Genomic DNA, 25,895 nt, shown 5'->3' on the forward strand with positions numbered 1-25,895 from the left:
ATACCCAAAGAACGGGGCAGATCTAACTGAAATGCCACCGGATTGATAACCCTGGTGATCTTATAAGGGCCGATGAACCGGGGGCCTAACTTATGAGATGGCTGTTTCAACTTCAAATTCTTGGTAGACAACCAGACGAAGTCTCCTAATTTGAAGCTGCAGGGTCTTTTCCGCTTATCAAAACCCCTTTTGGTCACTAATGACACAGACACAAGGGCTTTCTTCACTTTCCTCCAAATACCTCTAAGGACCGAAACGACAGAGGAACCACCAGGCGTGGAGTCCAGGGGGTCAAAAGAATTGGCCTTAGGATGATGCCCATACACACAAAGGAAGGGAGAGATCCCTGTAGCAGAGTGAGCCGCGTTGTTATAGGCAAACTCCGCCACTGACAGATGAGCAACCCAGTCAGTCTGACACTTGGAGACATAACACCTGAGGAACTGTTCCAAGGTCTGGTTCACCCTTTCAGTCTGCCCATTAGACTGCGGATGGTAGCCTGACGACAAGCTGACAGAAATCTGGAGATCGGAACAAAATGCCCTCCAGAATTTGGCCACAAACTGGGATCCGCGGTCAGAGACCACATCAAGTGGCAACCCGTGGAGGCGAACAATATGCAGCATAAATAATTCAGACAGGCGTCTGGCCGATGGCAGCCCAACCAGTGGAACGAAGTGCGCCATCTTCGAAAACCTGTCAACGACAACCCAGATGGCTGTCATCCCAGAGGATTTGGGCAAGTCCACAACAAAATCCATTGAAATGTGGGTCCATGGCTTAGATGGAATAGAGAGTGGATGTAATGGGCCAACAGGAACCCCTCTAGGAGTCTTATTTCGGGCACAGATGTCACATGCCCGAACCCACTGATCCACATCCTTAGCCACCGAGGGCCACCACACCGCCCTAGATAGCAACTCCCGAGTTCTGGCAATACCCGGGTGACCTGCCGACTTCTTGGCATGGAATTCCAGGAACACTCGCTGTCTTAACCTAGGAGGCACAAACAAAAGACCTACCGGAAGGTCTGGAGGAGCCTGCTCCTGTGCTCTAAGGACTAATGACAAGAGGTCCTGGGTAATGCCCACTTTAATACATGATGGGGATACAATGGGCAACGGCTCCTCGGTGGTCTCCTGGATTGGAGCAAAACTCTGCGAGAGCGCATCAGCCTTGATGTTTTTTGACCCAGGGCGATATGTTATCAAAAAATTAAAGCGAGCAAAAAACAAAGCCCATCGTGCCTGCCTGGCATTGAGACGCTTCGCTGACTCTAAATATGCCAAATTCTTATGGTCGGTGAGAATTGAGACCACAAACTTAGCCCCCTCAAGCCAGTGTCTCCACTCCTCGAGTGCATCCTTAATAGCCAACAATTCCCGGTTACCCACGTCATAATTCATCTCGCAGGCGAAAATTTACGGGAAAAGTAAGCACAGGGATGAAGGCGATTATCAGACACTCCCATCTGAGAGAGCACTGCCCCAATACCCATCTCAGAGGCATCCACCTCCACCACAAAAGGACGCTCTGGATCTGGGTGTCGCAGCACCTTGGTCGAGACAAATGCCCTTTTGAGACGGGCAAAAGCCGCTTTGGCCTCACGAGACCAGTGAGCAACATCCGCCCCTTTCTTAGTGAGTGCCACCAAGGGCGCCACTATAGACGAAAATCCAGCGATAAATCGTCTATAAAAATTTGCAAAGCCCAGGAAACGCTGAAGCGCCTTCAAACTAGTGGGCTGCACCCAATCCAGGACTGTCTGTACCTTGGAACCCTCCATTTGGAAACCTTCTGGGGAGATAATATATCCTAGAAATGCGATTTGCTGAACTTCAAATTCGCACTTCTCCAGCTTCGCCCCAAGCCGGTGGTCTCTGAGTTTCTGGAGGACTAAGCGTACATGCTTCCGATGTTCCTCCAGGGAATGGGAGAAGATTAGGATGTCATCTAAGTATACAACTAAGAATCTATCCAAATATTCCCTGAGCACATCGTTCATGAAATCCTGGAAGACTGCCGGGGCATTACAGAGCCCAAAAGGCATCACCAAATATTCATAATGCCCTGAGTGGGTATTAAAGGCAGTCTTCCATTCATCCCCCTCTCTTATTCGGATTAGATTGTACGCACCGCGTAGGTCAATCTTAGAAAAAATGGTGGCAGTACGAAGCTGGTCAAACAAGACCGAAATGAGAGGCAGTGGGTATGAGTTTTTAATCGTGATACGGTTCAATTCCCTGAAGTCGATGCAGGGTCGCAATGAACCGTCCTTTTTACCCACGAAGAAGAACCCCGACCCAACTGGAGACTGTGAAGGTCTGATAAATCCTTTAGCCAAGTTCTCCTGAATGTACTCTGCCATAGCCTGAGTCTCAGGACGTGACAGGGAGTACAACCTGCTCTTGGGAAGCTTAGCATTCGGCAACAAATCAATGGCACAGTCATAGGGGCGATGGGGAGGTAGTACCTCTGCAACTTTTTTGGAGAACACGTCCGCAAAATCTGCATAACACCCTGGCAATCCTGGCAAACTTAGCTGCGAGAGCCTGACTGGAAGGCTCAAGCAACTCCTGAAACAATCAGTACCCCAACTAAGAATCTCCCCAGAGACCCAGTCAAATTGAGGATTGTGGGCCCTTAACCAGGGTAACCCCAACACCAATGGGGCAAAAGTACAGACAGTCACATAAAAGGACAATTTTTCAGAGTGTGTGGCTCCAATAAACAAAGAAATCTGGCTAGTGCAAGAGGTAATTTTACCCTGGGATAATGGTTCCCCGTTTAACCCACAAATCTCAATTTCCGACGCCAAGGGTACTAAGGGAACAGAGTGTTTCAGGGCGAATTGGCGGTCCATAAAAACCCCGTCGGCCCCACTGTCCACAAAGGCCTCAGTCTTGACAGTTTGACCGAGGATCTTCAAGGTCACCGGAATGATAAAAGTCTTCTTGGGAAATTCTGACTTCTGGCCTGACAGGATATTTCCCATCACCCTCAGGCCCTGAAGTTTTCCGGCTTTTCTGGGCATGATACTACCACATGACCCTTATTCCCACAGTACAAACACAACCCCTGCTGTCTCCTCCGCGTCTTCTCACGCGAGGAGAGGCGGGTAGCCCCAATCTGCATAGGCTCCTCGGAAAATTCCTCAGAGTCTGAGGTTCCCTTGGGAAAGTAGGAAACCTCGGTCTCCCTTTCAAGCCTACGCTCTCTCAGCCGTCTATCCACCCGAATGGATAACTGCATGAGCTGATCCAAGCTATCAGGCAAGGGATATTGTACCAGTTGGTCTTTTATCTGGTTAGAAAGACCTCTTCGGTACTGGTGTCTCAGGGCTGGGTCATTCCACTGGGTATCATGGGCCAACCTCCGAAACTCCGTACAGTAAACCTCAACTGGCTTTCGCCCTTGCTTAAGGATCGAAATCTGAGCCTCGGCTGAGGCCGTCTTGTCAGGGTCATCATACAACATGCCCAGTGCCGTAAAAAAAGCATCAACACTTTTAAGCGACGGACAGTCAGGCAGCAACCCATATGCCCAGACCTGTGGGTCTCCTTGTAGCAAGGAAATCACTATGCCCACCCGCTGAATCTCTGACCCAGAAGACTGAGGCCTAAGCTGGAAATATAACTTGCAGCTCTCCTTGAAACAAAAGAACTGCGAGCGATCTCCAGAAAAACGATCCGGAAGATTTACTTTCGGCTCCTTAACCCCTGAAGGTGCTGCTGCTGCGGGAGCTCCGCCAGCGGCCTGGGAGGTGTGCATTTTAATGGACAAATCATTAAATTGACGAGTCAGGACCTGCACCTGATCGACCACCTGTTGCAACGTATTTTGAGGGGTATGCTCCATATTCCCACAAAATTTCAACAGGAGTATTTGGCTGCTGAATATGTTATGCACACCAGTGCCTGCAGGAATGTACTGGTGTTTGAACTGTTATACACACCAGTGCCTGCAGGAATGTACTGGTGTCTGAACAGAGAGGGATGCAAAACAAATGAACTCACAGACAGACTGGGAAATATGACATAACGTACACAGAAGGTGATAGGGTAACAAAACCAACACAGAGTGAACAGAGAAGCCCAGAGGCTAAGAAACTGGATGTCTCCCTAGTATTAGAAATGCTCAGATGGAAAAAGCAAGATGTTGTGTTTTAATACGTAGAGAACCCGAAATGCTGTTGCTAAGGGCAACAGCAAAACCCTAAAGGGTTACCAACGGGTGTGGCAGTAAACTCCTTGGTCAGAGATGGAATAATAGACACAAGGAGAGTCTCCACAATCCTAATTCTCACTTGCAGGGCCCAGGTTCAGCTTACTGCCACTAAACTGACACATGGACGCCCTGCACAGTGAGAGAGGATTATGCAGGCAGGTCTGAAAGTACAGCCACAAACCTGCTGGGTTCACAGAATAGCAAAAGAACCTCAGCAGGCTAAACAACTGACTCCAGTCTTACTGCTAGGTCTGGATTGGCAGAGTGTAGTACCAAATGCCCAGGCCTATTTGCAGTAAGCAACAACAAAATACAAAGCTACACAGTACTGGCTAACTTTCAGGAACTGACTAACCAACAAAGATTCAGCAGCATCTGCTTAACCTGAGAAGAGGCCTTATAAAGCAGGTGCTGTCCACGCCCCCCTCAGACCTCACAGACTGTGAGCACAAAAACCAGCACCGGATCCCATGCCTGTAACCACTGCACAGCAAAAGACCCGAACCGGAGTATCAGCTGCGCTCAGGTTACTCCGCTAGCACTTGTCTCCCGGTTGCCATGACGACGTGGCAGCACAGGGCAGGAGACCCTAACATATTCCTACGCTGATAAAGGCTAGGAAAGACGTGACAGCAAGACTTTTTCACTGTATATAGCGAAAATAGGTTGCTTGGTGTGAGGCCGGGAAGGCCCTACAGAGGAATTCCAGCGGGGTCGATTCCTGCACTTCCTACAGTCAGGAGGGACTATGGGCCTAAAATTAGGATCCATAAAGGTCAAGTTTCGGCCCTATACATTTTTCTCTCAAAAAGAACTGGCTTCACTGCCTGAAGTTCAGACGTTGTTCCGGGGGTGCTGCATATTCAGCCTCTTTTTGTGCCACCGGTGGCACCTTGGGATCTTAACGTTGTGTTGGATTTCCTGAAATCCCACTGGTTTGAGCCACTTAAGACCGTGGAGCTAAAATATCTCACGTGGAAAGTGGTCATGCTATTGGCCTTAGCTTCGGCTAGGCGTGTGTCAGATTTGGCGGTTTTGTCATGTAAAAGCCCTTATCTGATCTTCCATATGGACAGGGCAGAATTGAGGACTCGTCCCAATTTCTCCCTAGGGTGGTATCATCGTTTCATTTGAACCAGCCTATTGTGGTGCCTGCGGCTACTAGGGACTTGGAGGATTCCAAGTTGCTGGACGTAGGCTTTGAAAATTTATGTTTCCAGAACGGCGGGAGTCAGAAAGTCTGACTCGCTGTTTATTCTGTATGCAGCCAACAAGGTTGGCGCTCCTGCTTCGAAGCAGACTATTGCTCGCTGGATCTATAGCACAATTCAGCGGGTTCACTCTGCGGCTGGATTGCCGCATCCAAAATCGGTGAAAGCCCATTCCACAAGGAAGGTGGGCTCTTCTTGGGCGGCTGCCCGAGGGGTCTCGGCTTTACAGGTTTGCCGAGCTGCTGCTTGGTCGGGGTTAAACAAGTTTGCTAAGTTCTACACGTTTGATACCCTGGCTGAGGAGGACCTTGAGTTTGCTCATGCGGTGCTGCAGAGTCATCCGCACTCTCCCGCCCGTTTGGGAGCTTTGGTATAATCCTCATGGTCCTTACGGAGTTCCCAGCTTCCACTAGGACGTCAGAGAAAATAAGAATTTACTCACCGGTAATTCTATTTCTCGTAGTCCGTAGTGGATGCTGGGCGCCCGTCCCAAGTGCGGACTCTCTGCAATACATGTATATAGTTATTGCTTAACTAAAGGGTTATTGTTATGAGCCATCCGTACAAGGAGGCTCAGTTGTTGTTCATACTGTTAACTGGGTATGGTTATCACAAGTTGTACAGTGTGATTGGTGTGGCTGGTATGAGTCTTACCCTGGATTCCAAATCCTTTCCTTGTTGTGTCAGCTCTTCCAGGCACAGTTTCCCTAACTGAGGTCTGGAGGAGGGGCATAGAGGGAGAAGCCAGTGCACACCAGATAGTACCTAATCTTTCTTTTAGAGTGCCCAGTCTCCTGCGGAGCCCGTCTATTCCCCATGGTCCTTACGGAGTTCCCAGCATCCACTACGGACTACGAGAAATAGAATTACCGGTGAGTAAATTCTTATTTTTGGTTTTCAGTCGATTTTGATTTTCTGTTAATTTTGTGTTTCAGGTATTTACTCAAGTCAAAATCGACTCAAAAGTCGACCCAAAATCGACTGAAATAGAACTTTACACTTAAATAGAGCTACAATAGAACCTTCAATACTTTAACATAGACTTCAATTCCTAACCCATATTTACTAATAGTCAATTTGAAAATCAACCCAACATCGACCCAAAGTCGCCATTTTGAATAGAACCATCAGAAATACTGTAGTTCTATTTGATTTTTTGATTTTTTCATGTAGAATTGTCTGAAACCTCAATATGATGAAAAGAATATGAGAGAGAAGCATGAGAGGCACTCTGGCTGCATAAATCATGATATTGAAAGGCACAGCAATTATTTTTATAAAAAAATCATGGCTATGCATATTAGCCCAGGAATTAAGGTGTTTGTGGGTAATACAATGCATGTGACCTATTTTGACCAATAGAAATGCTTTTGTCTATTTTGGGTCGATTTTTGATCAATGTTTGGTTGATTTTATCAATATTTTATAGATTTTTGATGAATAGAACTCTTTTAGAACTTCAAACAGAGCTCACATCACACAGCAATTTTTAAAAGGAGCTCAAAATCGACTTTTAGTAAATTATCTATTTGGAATAGAAACACTGTAGTCAATTTTGTGGGGATGCTAGTTCTATTCTGGTCATTTTTAAATAGAACCAAAATCGACTTTTAGTAAATATACCCCTGAATTTGCTGCAATAGTGTTAATTTATCATTATGGATTGAAACACACATTTTTTTAGAATGTTTTCTGTGAACCTCAATCGGTGGGGTGAGGCACGAGGTTCCACTAGAGGCATACAGTCTTTGTCACTGCACTCATTGTTCACACACTTGCTCCCTTCTTTTAATCACTCACTCTCAGATAACAAAATACATAAAGTCCTTAAATTAATGAACACATTGATCCTGTAAAGACTATGTATACAGTATGTTAACATTTCACAGACTATTCAATACCCAGGCTGGGAGTAATTGCTAGAGTTTACTTACTTTACTTGAAATCCCAGTGTTACACACATCTTATTCTCACCTCCCGACTCTCTGCAGAATATCAGAGGTAAAAGCTTACCTTCTGGCAAGTAGATATTTCTCCAAAGGCTCCCGGAACATCAAAGTTCAGATAGATGCTGATGATGGGATCTTGTTGGGATTAGAGATGTGCACTTGAAATTTTTCGGGTTTTGTGTTTTGGTTTTGGGTTCGGTTCCGCGGCCGTGTTTTGGGTTCGACCGCGTTTTGGCAAAACCTCACCGAATTTTTTTTGTCGGATTCGGGTGTGTTTTGGATTCGGGTGTTTTTTTCAAAAAACCCTAAAAAACAGCTTAAATCATAGAATTTGGGGGTCATTTTGATCCCAAAGTATTATTAACCTCAAAAACCATAATTTCCACTCATTTTCAGTCTATTCTGAATACCTCACACCTCACAATATTATTTTTAGTTCTAAAATTTGCACCGAGGTCGCTGGATGACTAAGCTAAGCGACCCTAGTGGCCGACACAAACACCTGGCCCATCTAGGAGTGGCACTGCAGTGTCACGCAGGATGGCCCTTCCAAAAAACACTCCCCAAACAGCACATGACGCAAAGAAAAAAAGAGGCGCAATGAGGTAGCTGTGTGAGTAAGCTAAGCGACCCTAGTGGCCGACACAAACACCGGGCCCATCTAGGAGTGGCACTGCAGTGTCACGCAGGATGGCCCTTCCAAAAAACACTCCCCAAACAGCACATGACGCAAAGAAGAAAAAAAGAGGCGCAATGAGGTAGCTGTGTGAGTAAGCTAAGCGACCCTAGTGGCCGACACAAACACCTGGCCCATCTAGGAGTGGCACTGCAGTGTCACGCAGGATGGCCCTTCCAAAAAACACTCCCCAAACAGCACATGACGCAAAGAAGAAAAAAAGAGGCGCAACGAGGTAGCTGTGTGAGTAAGATAAGCGACCCTAGTGGCCGACACAAACACCTGGCCCATCTAGGAGTGGCACTGCAGTGTCACGCAGGATGGCCCTTCCAAAAAACACTCCCCAAACAGCACATGACGCAAAGAAAAATGAAAGAAAAAAGAGGTGCAAGATGGAATTGTCCTTGGGCCCTCCCACCCACCCTTATGTTGTATAAACAGGACATGCACACTTTAACCAACCCATCATTTCAGTGACAGGGTCTGCCACACGACTGTGACTGAAATGACGGGTTGGTTTGGACCCCCACCGAAAAAGAAGCAATTAATCTCTCCTTGCACAAACTGGCTCTACAGAGGCAAGATGTCCACCTCATCATCATCCTCCGATATATCACCGTGTACATCCCGCTCCTCACAGATTATCAATTCGTCCCCACTGGAATCCACCATCTCAGCTCCCTGTGTACTTTGTGGAGGCAATTGCTGCTGGTCAATGTCTCCACGGAGGAATTGATTATAATTCATTTTAATGAACATCATCTTCTCCACATTTTCTGGAAGTAACCTCGTACGCCGATTGCTGACAAGGTGAGCGGCGGCACTAAACACTCTTTCGGAGTACACACTTGTGGGAGGGCAACTTAGGTAGAATAAAGCCAGTTTGTGCAAGGGCCTCCAAATTGCCTCTTTTTCCTGCCAGTATAAGTACGGACTGTCTGACGTGCCTACTTGGATGCGGTCACTCATATAATCCTCCACCATTCTTTCAATGGTGAGAGAATCATATGCAGTGACAGTAGACGACATGTCCGTAATCGTTGTCAGGTCCTTCAGTCCGGACCAGATGTCAGCATCAGCAGTCGCTCCAGACTGCCCTGCATCACCGCCAGCGGGTGGGCTCGGAATTCTGAGCCTTTTCCTCGCACCCCCAGTTGCGGGAGAATGTGAAGGAGGAGATGTTGACAGGTCGCGTTCCGCTTGACTTGACAATTTTGTCACCAGCAGGTCTTTGAACCCCAGCAGACTTGTGTCTGCCGGAAAGAGAGATCCAAGGTAGGTTTTAAATCTAGGATCGAGCACGGTGGCCAAAATGTAGTGCTCTGATTTCAACAGATTGACCACCCGTGAATCCTTGTTAAGCGAATTAAGGGCTCCATCCACAAGTCCCACATGCCTAGCGGAATCGCTCCCTTTTAGCTCCTCCTTCAATGCCTCCAGCTTCTTCTGCAAAAGCCTGATGAGGGGAATGACCTGACTCAGGCTGGCAGTGTCTGAACTGACTTCACGTGTGGCAAGTTCAAAAGGTTGCAGAACCTTGCACAACGTTGAAATCATTCTCCACTGCGCTTGAGACAGGTACATTCCACCTCCTATATCGTGCTCAATTGTATAGGCTTGAATGGCCTTTTGCTGCTCCTCCAACCTCTGAAGCATATAGAGGGTTGAATTCCACCTCGTTACCACTTCTTGCTTCAGATGATGGCAGGGCAGGTTCAGGCGTTTTTGGTGGTGCTCCAGTCTTCTGTACGTGGTGCCTGTACGCCGAAAGTGTCCCGCAATTCTTCTGGCCACCGACAGCATCTCTTGCACGCCCCTGTCGTTTTTTAAAAAATTCTGCACCACCAAATTCAAGGTATGTGCAAAACATGGGACGTGCTGGAATTTGCCCATATTTAATGCACACACAATATTGCTGGCGTTGTCCGATGCCACAAATCCACAGGAGAGTCCAATTGGGGTAAGCCATTCCGCGATGATCTTCCTCAGTTGCCGTAAGAGGTTTTCAGCTGTGTGCGTATTCTGGAAACCGGTGATACAAAGCGTAGCCTGCCTAGGAAAGAGTTGGCGTTTGCGAGATGCTGCTACTGGTGCCGCCGCTGCTGTTCTTGCGGCGGGAGTCCATACATCTACCCAGTGGGCTGTCACAGTCATATAGTCCTGACCCTGCCCTGCTCCACTTGTCCACATGTCCGTGGTTAAGTGGACATTGGGTACAGCTGCATTTTTTAGGACACTGGTGACTCTTTTTCTGAGGTCTGTGTAAATTTTCGGTATCGCCTGCCTAGAGAAATGGAACCTAGATGGTATTTGGTACCGGGGACACAGTACCTCCAACAAGTCTCTAGTTGGCTCTGCAGTAATGATGGATACCGGAACCACGGTTCTCACCACCCAGGATGCCAAGGCCTCAGTTATCCGCTTTGCAGTAGGATGACTGCTGTGATATTTCATCTTCCTCGCAAAGGACTGTTGGACAGTCAATTGCTTGGTGGAAGTAGTAAAAGTGGTCTTACGACTTCCCCTCTGGGATGACCATCGACTCCCAGCAGCAACAACAGCAGCGCCAGCAGCAGTAGGCGTTACACGCAAGGATGCATCGGAGGAATCCCAGGCAGGAGAGGACTCGTCAGAATTGCCAGTGACATTGCCTGCAGGACTATTGGCATTCCTGGGGAAGGAGGAAATTGACACTGAGGGAGTTGGTGGGGTGGTTTGCGTGAGCTTGGTTACAAGAGGAAGGGATTTACTGGTCAGTGGACTGCTTCCGCTGTCACCCAAAGTTTTTGAACTTGTCACTGACTTATTATGAATGCGCTGCAGGTGACGTATAAGGGAGGATGTTCCGAGGTGGTTAACGTCCTTACCCCTACTTATTACAGCTTGACAAAGGGAACACACGGCTTGACACCTGTTGTCCGCATTTCTGTTGAAATAGTTCCACACCGAAGAGCTGATTTTTTTGGTATTTTCACCAGGCATGTCAACGGCCATATTCCTCCCACGGACAACAGGTGTCTCCCCGGGTGCCTGACTTAAACAAACCACCTCACCATCAGAATCCTCCTGGTCAATTTCCTCCCCAGCGCCAGCAACACCCATATCCTCCTCATCCTGGTGTACTTCAACACTGACATCTTCAATCTGACTATCAGGAACTGGACTGCGGGTGCTCCTTCCAGCACTTGCAGGGGGCGTGCAAATGGTGGAAGGCGCATGCTCTTCACGTCCAGTGTTGGGAAGGTCAGGCATCGCAACCGACACAATTGGACTCTCCTTGTGGATTTGGGATTTCGAAGAACGCACAGTTCTTTGCGGTGCTACTGCTTTTGCCAGCTTGAGTCTTTTCATTTTTCTAGCGAGAGGCTGAGTGCCTCCATCCTCATGTGAAGCTGAACCACTAGCCATGAACATAGGCCAGGGCCTCAGCCGTTCCTTGCCACTCCGTGTGGTAAATGGCATATTGGCAAGTTTACGCTTCTCCTCCGACAATTTTATTTTAGGTTTTGGAGTCCTTTTTTTACTGATATTTGGTGTTTTGGATTTGACATGCTCTGTACTATGACATTGGGCATCGGCCTTGGCAGACGACGTTGCTGGCATTTCATCGTCTCGGCCATGACTAGTGGCAGCAGCTTCAGCACGAGGTGGAAGTGGATCTTGATCTTTCCCTAATTTTGGAATCTCAACATTTTTGTTCTCCATATTTTAATAGGCACAACTAAAAGGCACCTCAGGTAAACAATGGAGATGGATGGATACTAGTATACAATTATGGACGGACTGCCGAGTGCCGACACAGAGGTAGCTACAGCCGTGAACTACCGTACTGTGTCTGCTGCTAATATAGACTGGTTGATAAAGAGATGTCGTAGTATGTATGTATGAAGAAGAAAGAAAAAAAAACCACGGTTAGGTGGTATACAATTATGGACGGACTGCCGAGTGCCGACACAGAGGTAGCCACAGCCGTGAACTACCGTACTGTACTGTGTCTGCTGCTAATATAGACTGGTTGATAAAGAGATGTAGTAGTATGTATGTATAAAGAAGAAAGAAAAAAAAACCACGGGTAGGTGGTATACAATTATGGACGGACTGCCGAGTGCCGACACAGAGGTAGCCACAGCCGTGAACTACCGTACTGTACTGTGTCTGCTGCTAATATAGACTGGTTGATAAAGAGATGTCGTAGTATGTATGTATGAAGAAGAAAGAAAAAAAAACCACGGTTAGGTGGTATACAATTATGGACGGACTGCCGAGTGCCGACACAGAGGTAGCCACAGCCGTGAACTACCGTACTGTACTGTGTCTGCTGCTAATATAGACTGGTTGATAAAGAGATGTCGTAGTATGTATGTATAAAGAAGAAAGAAAAAAAAACCACGGTTAGGTGGTATACAATTATGGACGGACTGCCGAGTGCCGACACAGAGGTAGCCACAGCCGTGAACTACCGTACTGTACTGTGTCTGCTGCTAATATAGACTGGTTGATAAAGAGATGTCGTAGTATGTATGTATGAAGAAGAAAGAAAAAAAAACCACGGTTAGGTGGTATACAATTATGGACGGACTGCCGAGTGCCGACACAGAGGTAGCCACAGCCGTGAACTACCGTACTGTACTGTGTCTGCTGCTAATATAGACTGGTTGATAAAGAGATGTCGTAGTATGTATGTATAAAGAAGAAAGAAAAAAAAACCACGGTTAGGTGGTATACAATTATGGACGGACTGCCGAGTGCCGACACAGAGGTAGCCACAGCCGTGAACTACCGTACTGTACTGTGTCTGCTGCTAATATAGACTGGTTGATAAAGAGATGTCGTAGTATGTATGTATGAAGAAGAAAGAAAAAAAAACCACGGTTAGGTGGTATACAATTATGGACGGACTGCCGAGTGCCGACACAGAGGTAGCCACAGCCGTGAACTACCGTACTGTACTGTGTCTGCTGCTAATATAGACTGGTTGATAAAGAGATGTCGTAGTATGTATGTATAAAGAAGAAAGAAAAAAAAACCACGGTTAGGTGGTATACAATTATGGACGGACTGCCGAGTGCCGACACAGAGGTAGCCACAGCCGTGAACTACCGTACTGTACTGTGTCTGCTGCTAATATAGACTGGTTGATAAAGAGATGTAGTAGTATGTATGTATAAAGAAGAAAGAAAAAAAAACCACGGGTAGGTGGTATACAATTATGGATGGACTGCCGAGTGCCGACACAGAGGTAGCTACAGCCGTGAACTACCATACTGTGTCTGCTGCGACTGGATGATAAATAATGATATAAAAAATATATATATATCACTACTGCAGCCGGACAGGTATATATATTATATAATGACGGACCTGCTGGACACTGTCTGTCAGCAGAATGAGTTTTTTATAGAATAAAAAAAAAACACCACACAAGTGAAGTCACACGACGAGTGTTTAACTTTTTCAGGCAATCACAATATAGTATACTACTAACTATACTGGTGGTCAGTGTGGTCAGGTCACTGGTCAGTCACACTGGCAGTGGCACTCCTGCAGCAAAAGTGTGCACTGTTTAATTTTAATATCATATGTACTCCTGGCTCCTGCTATAACCTATAACTGGCACTGCAGTGCTCCCCAGTCTCCCCCACAATTATAAGCTGTGTGAGCTGAGCACAGTCAGATATATAATATATACATAGATGATGCAGCACACTGGGCTGAGCAGTGCACACAGATATGGTATGTGACTGTCTTGTACTCCTGGCTCCTGCTATAACCTATAACTGGCACTGCAGTGCTCCCCAGTCTCCCCCACAATTATAAGCTGTGTGAGCTGAGCACAGTCAGATATATAATATATACATAGATGATGCAGGCATGCAGCACACTGGGCTGAGCAGTGCACACAGATATGGTATGTGACTGAGTCACTGTGTGTACCGTTTTTTTCAGGCAGAGAACGGATATATTAAATAAAACAACTGCACTGCTGGTGGTCACTGTGGTCAGTCACTAAACTCTGCACTCTCTTCTACAGTATCAGCCTCAGGTCAATCTCTCTCTCTCTCCTAATCTAAATGGAGAGGACGCCAGCCACGTCCTCTCCCTATCAATCTCAATGCACGTGTGAAAATGGCGGCGACGCGCGGCTCCTTATATAGAATCCGAGTCTCGCGAGAATCCGACAGCGTCATGATGACGTTCGGGCGCGCTCGGGTTAACCGAGCAAGGCGGGAAGATCCGAGTCGCTCGGACCCGTGAAAAAAAACATGAAGTTCGTGCGGGTTCGGATTCAGAGAAACCGAACCCGCTCATCTCTAGTTATAACTGGGGTGCACACAGCCCAACCAATAATACATTTCTACTTTATTGAGTGTTTATTGAAGCTCCCCTATATTGATATTATCCAATGGAGGCTTAAATGCCCACATACACCTAGTAGTTTAAATGAAGAAAAAATATATAATTTGTCATGTAGGGACTAACCGTCCTTTATTGTTTGACGAGCGAAGTATTAAAATCAGAGAAATGTGAAAAAGAATGAAGAAAAACAAATATTGTGAATAAAGATTTAAAAACAAATCGTAGATGTGTCCATTCCTTTAATCATTCTATATTTTCTCTTATCCACACATTCATGAATCCCAGAATTGGCTAGGCGAGGTGCTGTAACAGCACTAATTCAGTGGATCTAATTAGTGATCGCCACAATGATCAGATATTCTGTGAAGTAATAGAGCTAATATCTCAACTGTACTGTTCTTACATTCTCTCTTCAACCCCCTGTGCTGCCCCCTTCAGTGGCAAATGCAGGACTTCTAGGGAGGGGTTTCAAATGCAATCCACAATCTCCCACTATGAACATTGGAGCAAGTGCGGGAGTCTGGTGGAGCGAAAGAAGACTTTTTATACCCTGTATAGTATACTGTATGGCATACAGTACCTGTATATATATGTAACACTAGAAGGTGTCTAGTTTAGGCTATATCAAACATATATTAATACTACCGATAAGATACTGTAAGTGCTCAGGAAAAGGTTAAACATACCATAATAAATAAATACAAAATCATAATAGAACCAGTTCTGCACTTTCTAAGCACACATTCTCCCACCTCATGGTAAGGATCCTGTCTCTTCTTCCTGGTAGCAAACCTGGGACAAGAAGCTGCTACCACTGGGCATGTGCAGCAGCTCTGCTCTGTCCGTTAAAGTGCATGATGTGGTGGCACCAGTGCCGTAACTAGGTGTGTGCGGATGGTGCGTTGCACACAGCGTATTTGCGCTGTGGGCGCACCATCAGCATCCACCCTGTTTGGCTACCACAAGCAGCAACGCTGTGCACTACCTAATATAGCAGCATTGTGACCAGCTCCTTCTCTGCTGGATGCAGCGCCGCTGACATACTTACAGGCGGAAGCAGCAGCGCTCCCCCGCTCCCTCCCCCTTGACTCCAGCAGCGCGCTGAAAACAGAGCCAAGTCGCGCCTCCGGCTCCTTCTGGCGGGGAGACGTGCGGAGGATGTGCATCACCCGCACAGAGACTTCCCCTGCCGCTGCCATGGCCGTCCGCACTTCCAAAGAAGAGCAGCTCAGACCGTCGATGGGTGAGTGCTCTGAAGCAAGTCCTGCGGGGATGGGGTGTTTAGCGGCAGCAGTTGCTGGGTGGGTGGAGGGGTCTTTACAGCAGCAGCCAGACCTGGGAGGAGGGGATACTTACGGTGGCATGTCCACATGGGGGTGATCGGAATTTTATAGCTGGCCAGACAGTAACTGTCTCCACTAACTCTGTGTCTCTCACATGGCTCAGGTGCTGACAGGTGGGGGGAAGTGTCACAGCCCCCCGTGCTCCCACACACCTCCTTCCTGTCAGCACCCACGGCATGTGAAACTCACAGGTAAGTATAATTCTCTAACTTTCTCTCTATCTCTCTCGGACTCTGCCTGCCTAATGTGTAAAAATCTGGGAGCCTGCCGTTTTGTGTAAAAAGGGGGACTCTGCCTGACACAATGTGTAAAAGGGGTCTCTACCTGCCATAATGTGTAAAAGGGAGCTCTGCCTGCTGTAATATGTAAAAGGTAGCTATGTGGCCACGCCCCTTCCCCATGGAGCCTACGGCGCGCACTGGCCCTATTTACTAAATGGAGGTGGGGGGGGGGGCACCGATGTGGTTTCTTGCACACAGCACTAAAATGGCTAGTTACGGCACTGGGTGGCACCTCTAGTAATCATATTATGGACCTTATTCAGTAAGGATTGCAAAATTTGCGAATCACAATCCCATTGGTTATCAAACAACTGCGCATGCGCAGCATGAGTATTGCGCACGCATGAGCAAAAAAATAGCATCAGAAATTGTGTACACAATGATTGCAATGCAGCCTCTGTTTGACTGACAGCAAGCTGGCGTTTCTGGGCTGAAACCCGCCGTTTTCTGGCTGTGTCTGAAAAAAATGCAGGCGTGCCCAGGCGTTTTTAAGGAGGGCCTCTGACATTAGCGATGACCACTTCCAGCCTCTTGTGCTGCAAGAATTGTGGATGACCTTGCCTGGCGCAGGTAGGGAAAATCTTTGATGTTCCGGTAATTGCGTATGGTTTTGTGATCAACCCACATATTGCGATGCATTCACAATTTTTGCAATGGACGTTTTTTCTCAATTTCTGGGCGGCAACTTTTTCATTGCAGAAACGGATGTGGTATGTTAGATAGAATAGACTTAGGTCGACAGTGTCTAGGTCGACAACTATTGGTCGACAGTAAGTAGGTCGACATGGTTTCTAGGTCGACTGGGACTCTAGGTACTAGACATGAAAAAAGGTCGACAGGAGTTTTTTTTTATTTTTTAGGTGTTGTTTTCTTCGTAGAGTGACGGGGAACCCCAATTAATGCACTATGTCCCCTCACATGGCTCGCAAGGTGCCTCACTCCGCTACCGCTGAGCTTGGCACAGGTTACCGTTCCCAATTGCAGTCCACGTGGATCGTAAAGTATGAAAAAGTTAAAAATATGGGAAAAAGTGAAAAACTCATGTCGACCTTTTCTCATGTCGACCTAGTACATGTCGACCTAGAGTCCCTGTCGACCTAGAAACCATCAACTGGACATAAGTATAAGTAGGTGTATGCACTCTAAAATCCAGAAAGTCACTGTGGTTTTACTTTACAGTTCAGAATTCTTCGGAAACATCAGTTGGAAGTCTGTTAATCGCCCCAATCCACTCTTGTTGACCAAAAAAACGTTTTCTCTCTCCTTATAGGGGGTTCACTCAATAATAACCCAAAATTTAAAATAGAAGAAGAGATATAGTGAAGTACAATTTTAATATTTCAAAAATGGTGTAATTGTACAGCTTTAAAAAGGGTTATGGGTATTAAAATTGCACAAACTCATTGGAGAAAGAAAAACATTGAAGAAGTGTTAGCTCAAACAGAAATGTGGTGGATTTATGATATGGGCACCCTGGTTCCAAGAGGATTAAACTTAGAGTTTGAATTGAAATGGTTTTTATAAATTTTCCGGTTGTAGATAGTAGCTGATTTTAAAAAGATCATGTTTTTTACCTACTATGTAGGAATAATAGATTTATTTAACCTGTATTTATTAATATGTACATTTTATTATTTTAACTATTGGGTTCCGGAAGGTGGGTGGGACATTCCTAGTTGTGTATAGAGTAGGATGTCCCCTTTGTTCAGTGACGCACTTCCGGGTACGCCCACTGTGCAGATAACGCCGAGTATAATAAATAAGTTCGGCACGCACTACCAGAGAATACTTTCAAGTTTTAAGTAGTGAAACCCCCAACCCACACATACGGGACCTTTTGGAGGGAGGCACTTTATTTAAAACCGGGAAGTCTCCTATTATTAGAATGGAACGCGGAAGGACCATGCGTTCCAGTGACGTACTTCCGGGCACCTCCGCCGCAAGCAGCAGGCGGAACAGGAAGTAGCGTGCATTCCAGGGAGCTGGAACGCACGCTGAATTCGATCATTTAGGATGTTCTAAGTAAGTGTAAAGAGTGGAACCCTTTGAAAAAGATACACTAGATTAATATAAGCATTTATCTTGATTGCAAAGCTATTTGTCCGTTTGAAAGAGCGATTCTAACCAGTTACCCAGTCGATGACAGTCTTGACCAATCAGATCACTCTGGTGGGTATAAATACCCAGACCAGTTTTAGTCCACCACACACCTTGATAAAGGCTCCTAGTGGAGCAGAAAAGCGTTGGTGAGCTGATCGGGGAGACTGTGGCAGTCCAGGTCACTAATTGGACTCTGCAGGTCCAGGAACGAACACGGTACTAAAGAAACCCGGGAGGTATCCGTGTAACATGATTATGCTTATTTGGGTGGGCATGAAAATGACACCCGTTTGAATCTGGTACGCTTCTCAGCCTGATTTATGGTGGATTTCTGTGCATTGACACCATTTTTTAATACTTTTTGTTTTTGAAATAGTAAAATTGTACTTCACTATATCTCTTCCTCTCTTTTAAATTTTGGGTTATTATTGAGTGAACACCCTATAAGGAGAGAGAAAACGTTTTTTTGGTCAACAATAGTGGATTAGGACGATTAACAGACTTCCAATTGATGTTTCCGAAGAATTCTGAACTGTAAAGTAAAACCACAGTGACTTTCTGGATTTTAGAGTGCATACACCTACTTACGTCCTGTTCAACAAGTTGCTTAATATTTGTTGAAACTAACCACTTGATATTCATTAAGACATTTTGGAATTAGAGTGTGGTAGTACGTCTGGTTTAGCACACCTATACCCTTATAATTTCTCCCTGTTTCCAAGAGGATGCGCAAAGTTGCCGAATTGTGTATTGTATTGTGGAATTTTAGTGTGGTGGGGACCACCTTGGCTTCTGTTGCTGCATCTTTGAATTGGGGCGCTAGTTTAGAACTGTTGGATTGTATTTGGACCTAGAAACCATGTTGACCTACTTAATGTCGACCAATAGTGGTCGACCTCGACCTAAAGACCGGATCCAGAACTGCTACTTAGCAGAAATTGCAATCCTTACTGAATAAGGTCCTATATACCATTGCTATTGTCATAATTTGAACCACTTGCCAAGAGGAGGGGGGTTTCCGGGCTAGAGGTCATAATTCCACAATATGTGTCCGGCTTTTCCAAGGATGCAAAAGAATATTTTGTGTGCATGTGTAGTCGAAAAATAAACACAATCTGACAGAATAAAAGGTGCATACTGTATTTCTGTCCCAGAATACATTTAGTATGCTACTTTAACAGATTACAAACTGCATGTTCTTTCAAGGTTAAGGAAATATTATGTCCTCAACAGCACTTTTATGAGTCAAGTTAATTTATAACTGTTATATGTTCAATGAGACATTCCTTTATATGCTGCTATAAGTACAGCGTTAAAAAGGATAAATAATGCATAAGAATTAGCTAATATGATTGTGCACCTTAGTTATTATGTTGATAGGGACACATTTGAACACACTTTGGGCCTGATTCGGATTTGTATGTAAACCCATTGGTTTATGTACAAATGTGATTGCTTGGTGTCTGCGCATGAGTAGAACGGGTCCTGGATGATCGATCATTGCAGTAATCCCTTAGCTGAAGTATGATTGGCATATTGCGGCATTTGGGGGCAGAGCATGGGCCAGTGACGGATTTCCCACTAGGCACATGCCTATGGGCGGCACCTGCTGGGGGTGGAACAGCAGTTCCCCCCCAACCCCAAAACAGAGGAGCAGCACGGCAGTCCTCCCCCCTGCCCATGGCGGTTCTGTGCTGTGGGGCTAGCAGGGAGGGTAGTCACCTTGCCAGTGCAATTTCCACTGCCCACATCTTCCCGCCAGCCACCTGCTGCGCGCATCCCTCCCCACGTCTGCCGTTTCCTGATGGCCGCACTCCCCCACAGCTAATCATTTGTTGTTGGAAGAGCCCGGGAGCCGAGGGACAGAAGTCGGTGCGGACTGTATTGAATGACACACACACACACACACACACACACACACACACACACACACACACACACACACACACACACACTCACTCACTCACACTCTCCTCTCTCTCTTTCTGTCACTCTTTCTCACCTGGTGCAATGTGTATAAGGGGCTACCTGGCACAATATGTATAATGGGCTCGACCTGGCGCAACGTGTATAAGAGGCTCAACCTGGCGCAATGTGTACAAAAGGCTCTACCTGGCATAGTGTGTATAATGGGCTCTACTTGGTGTAACGTGTATAAGAGGCTCTTCCTGGCGCAATGTGTATAAGCAGCTCTAACTGATGTAAGGTGTGTAAGGCAGTGGTTCTCAAACTGTGTGCCGTGGGGTGCCTCAGGACACTTGAAGGGTACCCCAGGTTGGTGACAGAGAGCCTTTGGCGCGTAGTGTCCCTATTTTCAGTGCGGAGCGGGGGCACCAAAGGAAACATTTGCCCTGGGTTACAAGGTCTTCCACCGGCCCTGCCCCTTCCCCTGCATCAGTGAAGCGCACAGCAGTAACACTCTCCCCCATGTCAGTGGAGCGGCACACCATTTTCCCCCCACATTAGAGGAGTGGCATGACAGTTCCACCCACCCAACCCGCATCAGAACAGCAGCACAGCTGTCCTCATCGTCGTCCCCCGCAGCAGAGCAGCGATGCAGCATGACATTCCCACCTCCCGCCGCTGCATCAGAGCAGCAGCAGATGGAGGGCAATTGGACCGGCGGCTCGGGGAGGAATGGGGGGGGGGGTTGGATGTCTGGCGGCCGATAACATTGTGCTTGGGGGGAAGCCAATATCAGTGTGCCTAGGGGCGGCCTGACCCTTAAATCCGTCTCTGGCGTGGGCGGTAACTGGGACTGTAGCCTGCATGCTGACCCCAGCTTTGGCCTAAACAGACTAGCCATGTGCTGAGACCATTGGTTGGGATGGTGATCTGTCTTTGGATGCAGCCTGGGTCATAGCTAGAACTTTGTGGACTTCATAGCAGCATATTGAATAAGCACCTGTTTCAATGCATCTAGATAGACACCTCTTCGCAGTAGTTGCTAATTTTCTGCCCCATAATAGTGCCCTAGTTCATTTTCTTCCCATAGTATTGCCCTATTTTATTTTCTGAACCATAGTAGTGCCTTTGTTAACATTTTGTCACATTGTAGGGCTGCCAGTACACATTATGCACCACATTAATTCACATTATGACTAGAGATGAGCGCCGGAAATTTTTCGGGTTTTGTGTTTTGGTTTTGGGTTCGGTTCCGCGGCCGTGTTTTGGGTTCGACCGCGTTTTGGCAAAACCTAACCGAATTTTTTTTGTCGGATTCGGGTGTGTTTTGGATTCGGGTGTTTTTTTCCAAAAAACCTAAAAAACAGCTTAAATCATAGAATTTGGGGGTCATTTTGATCCCAAAGTATTATTAACCTCAAAAACCATCATTTCCACTCATTTTCAGTCTATTCTGAATACCTCACACCTCACAATATTATTTTTAGTCCTAAAATTTGCACCGAGGTCGCTGGATGACTAAGCTAAGCGACCCTAGTGGCCGACACAAACACCTGGCCCATCTAGGAGTGGCACTGCAGTGTCACGCAGGATGTCCCTTCCAAAAAAACCTCCCCAAACAGCACATGACGCAAAGAAAAAAAGAGGCGCAATGAGGTAGCTGTGTGAGTAAGATAAGCGACCCTAGTGGCCGACACAAACACCGGGCCCATCTAGGAGTGGCACTGCAGTGTCACGCAGGATGTCCCTTCCAAAAAACCCTCCCCAAACAGCACATGACGCAAAGAAAAAAAGAGGCGCAATGAGGTAGCTGTGTGAGTAAGATAAGCGACCCTAGTGGCCGACACAAACACCGGGCCCATCTAGGAGTGGCACTGCAGTGTCACGCAGGATGTCCCTTCCAAAAAACCCTCCCCAAACAGCACATGACGCAAAGAAAAAAAGAGGCGCAATGAGGTAGCTGTGTGAGTAAGATAAGCGACCCTAGTGGCCGACACAAACACCGGGCCCATCTAGGAGTGGCACTGCAGTGTCACGCAGGATGTCCCTTCCAAAAAACCCTCCCCAAACAGCACATGACGCAAAGAAAAAAAGAGGCGCAATGAGGTAGCTGTGTGAGTAAGATAAGCGACCCTAGTGGCCGACACAAACACCGGGCCCATCTAGGAGTGGCACTGCAGTGTCACGCAGGATGTCCCTTCCAAAAAACCCTCCCCAAACAGCACATGACGCAAAGAAAAAAAGAGGCGCAATGAGGTAGCTGTGTGAGTAAGATAAGCGACCCTAGTGGCCGACACAAACACCGGGCCCATCTAGGAGTGGCACTGCAGTGTCACGCAGGATGGCCCTTCCAAAAAACACTCCCCAAACAGCACATGACGCAAAGAAAAATTAAAGAAAAAAGAGGTGCAAGATGGAATTGTCCTTGGGCCCTCCCACCCACCCTTATGTTGTATAAACAGGACATGCACACTTTAACCAACCCATCATTTCAGTGACAGGGTCTGCCACACGACTGTCACTGATATGACGGGTTGGTTTGGACCCCCACCAAAAAAGAAGCAATTAATCTCTCCTTGCACAAACTGGCTCTACAGAGGCAAGATGTCCACCTCATCATCATCCTCCGATATATCACCATGTACATCCCCCTCCTCACAGATTATCAATTCGTCCCCACTGGAATCCACCATCTCAGCTCCCTGTGTACTTTGTGGAGGCAATTGCTGCTGGTCAATGTCTCCACGGAGGAATTGATTATAATTCATTTTAATGAACATCATCTTCTCCACATTTTCTGGATGTAACCTCGTACGCCGATTGCTGACAAGGTGAGCGGCGGCACTAAACACTCTTTCGGAGTACACACTTGTGGGAGGGCAACTTAGGTAGAATAAAGCCAGTTTGTGCAAGGGCCTCCAAATTGCCTCTTTTTCCTGCCAGTATCAGTACGGACTGTGTGACGTGCCTACTTGGATGCGGTCACTCATATAATCCTCCACCATTCTTTCAATGTTGAGAGAATCATATGCAGTGACAGTAGACGACATGTCCGTAATCGTTGTCAGGTCCTTCAGTCCGGACCAGATGTCAGCATCAGCAGTCGCTCCAGACTGCCCTGCATCACCGCCAGCGGGTGGGCTCGGAATTCTGAGCCTTTTCCTCGCACCCCCAGTTGCGGGAGAATGTGAAGGAGGAGATGTTGACAGGTCGCGTTCCGCTTGACTTGACAATTTTGTCACCAGCAGGTCTTTCAACCCCAGCAGACTTGTGTCTGCCGAAAAGAGAGATCCAAGGTAGGCTTTAAATCTAGGATCGAGCACGGTGGCCAAAATGTAGTGCTCTGATTTCAACAGATTGACCACCCGTGAATCCTTGTTAAGCGAATTAAGGGCTCCATCCACAAGTCCCACATGCCTAGCGGAATCGCTCCGTGTTAGCTCCTCCTTCAATGTCTCCAGCTTCTTCTGCAAAAGCCTGATGAGGGGAATGACCTGACTCAGGCTGGCAGTGTCTGAACTGACTTCACGTGTGGCAAGTTCAAAGGGCATCAGAACCTTGCACAACGTTGAAATCATTCTCCACTGCGCTTGAGACAGGTGCATTCCACCTCCTATATCGTGCTCAATTGTATAGGCTTGAATGGCCTTTTGCTGCTCCTCCAACCTCTGAAGCATATAGAGGGTTGAATTCCACCTCGTTACCACTTCTTGCTTCAGATGATGGCAGGGCAGGTTCAGTAGTTTTTGGTGGTGCTCCAGTCTTCTGTACGTGGTGCCTGTACGCCGAAAGTGTCCCGCAATTCTTCTGGCCACCGACAGCATCTCTTGCACGCCCCTGTCGTTTTTTAAAAAATTCTGCACCACCAAATTCAAGGTATGTGCAAAACATGGGACGTGCTGGAATTTGCCCATATTTAATGCACACACAATATTGCTGGCGTTGTCCGATGCCACAAATCCACAGGAGAGTCCAATTGGGGTAAGCCATTCCGCGATGATCTTCCTCAGTTGCCGTAAGAGGTTTTCAGCTGTGTGCGTATTCTGGAAACCGGTGATACAAAGCGTAGCCTGCCTAGGAAAGAGTTGGCGTTTGCGAGATGCTGCTACTGGTGCCGCCGCTGCTGTTCTTGCGGCGGGAGTCCATACATCTACCCAGTGGGCTGTCACAGTCATATAGTCCTGACCCTGCCCTGCTCCACTTGTCCACATGTCCGTGGTTAAGTGGACATTGGGTACAGCTGCATTTTTTAGGACACTGGTGACTCTTTTTCTGAGGTCTGTGTACATTTTCGGTATCGCCTGCCTAGAGAAATGGAACCTAGATGGTATTTGGTACCGGGGACACAGTACCTCCAACAAGTCTCTAGTTGGCTCTGCAGTAATGATGGATACCGGAACCACGTTTCTCACCACCCAGGATGCCAAGGCCTCAGTTATCCGCTTTGCAGTAGGATGACTGCTGTGATATTTCATCTTCCTCGCAAAGGACTGTTGGACAGTCAATTGCTTGGTGGAAGTAGTAAAAGTGGTCTTACGACTTTCCCTCTGGGATGACCATCGACTCCCAGCAGCAACAACAGCAGCGCCAGCAGCAGTAGGCGTTACACGCAAGGATGCATCGGAGGAATCCCAGGCAGGAGAGGAATCGTCAGAATTGCCAGTGACATGGCCTGCAGGACTATTGGCATTCCTGGGGAAGGAGGAAATTGACACTGAGGGAGTTGGTGGGGTGGTTTGCGTGAGCTTGGTTACAAGAGGAAGGGATTTACTGGTCAATGGACTGCTTCCGCTGTCGCCCAAAGTTTTTGAACTTGTCACTGACTTATTATGAATGCGCTGCAGGTGACGTATAAGGGAGGATGTTCCGAGGTGGTTAACGTCCTTACCCCTACTTATTACAGCTTGACAAAGGGAACACACGGCTTGACACCTGTTGTCCGCATTTCTGTTGAAATAGTTCCACACCGAAGAGCTGATTTTTTTGGTATTTTCACCAGGCATGTCAACGGCCATATTCCTCCCACGGACAACAGGTGTCTCCCCGGGTGCCTGACTTAAACAAACCACCTCACCATCAGAATCCTCCTGGTCAATTTCCTCCCCAGCGCCAGCAACACCCATATCCTCCTCATCCTGGTGTACTTCAACACTGACATCTTCAATCTGACTATCAGGAACTGGACTGCGGGTGCTCCTTCCAGCACTTGCAGGGGGCGTGCAAATGGTGGAAGGCGCATGCTCTTCATGTCCAGTGTTGGGAAGGTCAGGCATCGCAACCGACACAATTGGACTCTCCTTGTGGATTTGGGATTTCGAAGAACGCACAGTTCTTTGCGGTGCTACTGCTTTTGCCAGCTTGAGTCTTTTCATTTTTCTAGCGAGAGGCTGAGTGCTTCCATCCTCATGTGAAGCTGAACCACTAGCCATGAACATAGGCCAGGGCCTCAGCCGTTCCTTGCCACTCCGTGTGGTAAATGGCATATTGGCAAGTTTACGCTTCTCCGACGACAATTTTATTTTAGGTTTTGGAGTCCTTTTTTTACTGATATTTGGTGTTTTGGATTTGACATGCTCTGTACTATGACATTGGGCATCGGCCTTGGCAGACGACGTTGCTGGCATTTCATCGTCTCGGCCATGACTAGTGGCAGCAGCTTCAGCACGAGGTGGAAGTGGATCTTGATCTTTCCCTAATTTTGGAACCTCAACATTTTTGTTCTCCATATTTTAATAGGCACAACTAAAAGGCACCTCAGGTAAACAATGGAGATGGATGGATACTAGTATACAATTATGGATGGACTGCCGAGTGCCGACACAGAGGTAGCTACAGCCGTGGACTAC

Source organism: Pseudophryne corroboree, chromosome 11 (assembly GCF_028390025.1).
Source record: "Pseudophryne corroboree isolate aPseCor3 chromosome 11, aPseCor3.hap2, whole genome shotgun sequence".
Classification (NCBI taxonomy): Eukaryota; Metazoa; Chordata; class Amphibia; order Anura; family Myobatrachidae; genus Pseudophryne; species Pseudophryne corroboree.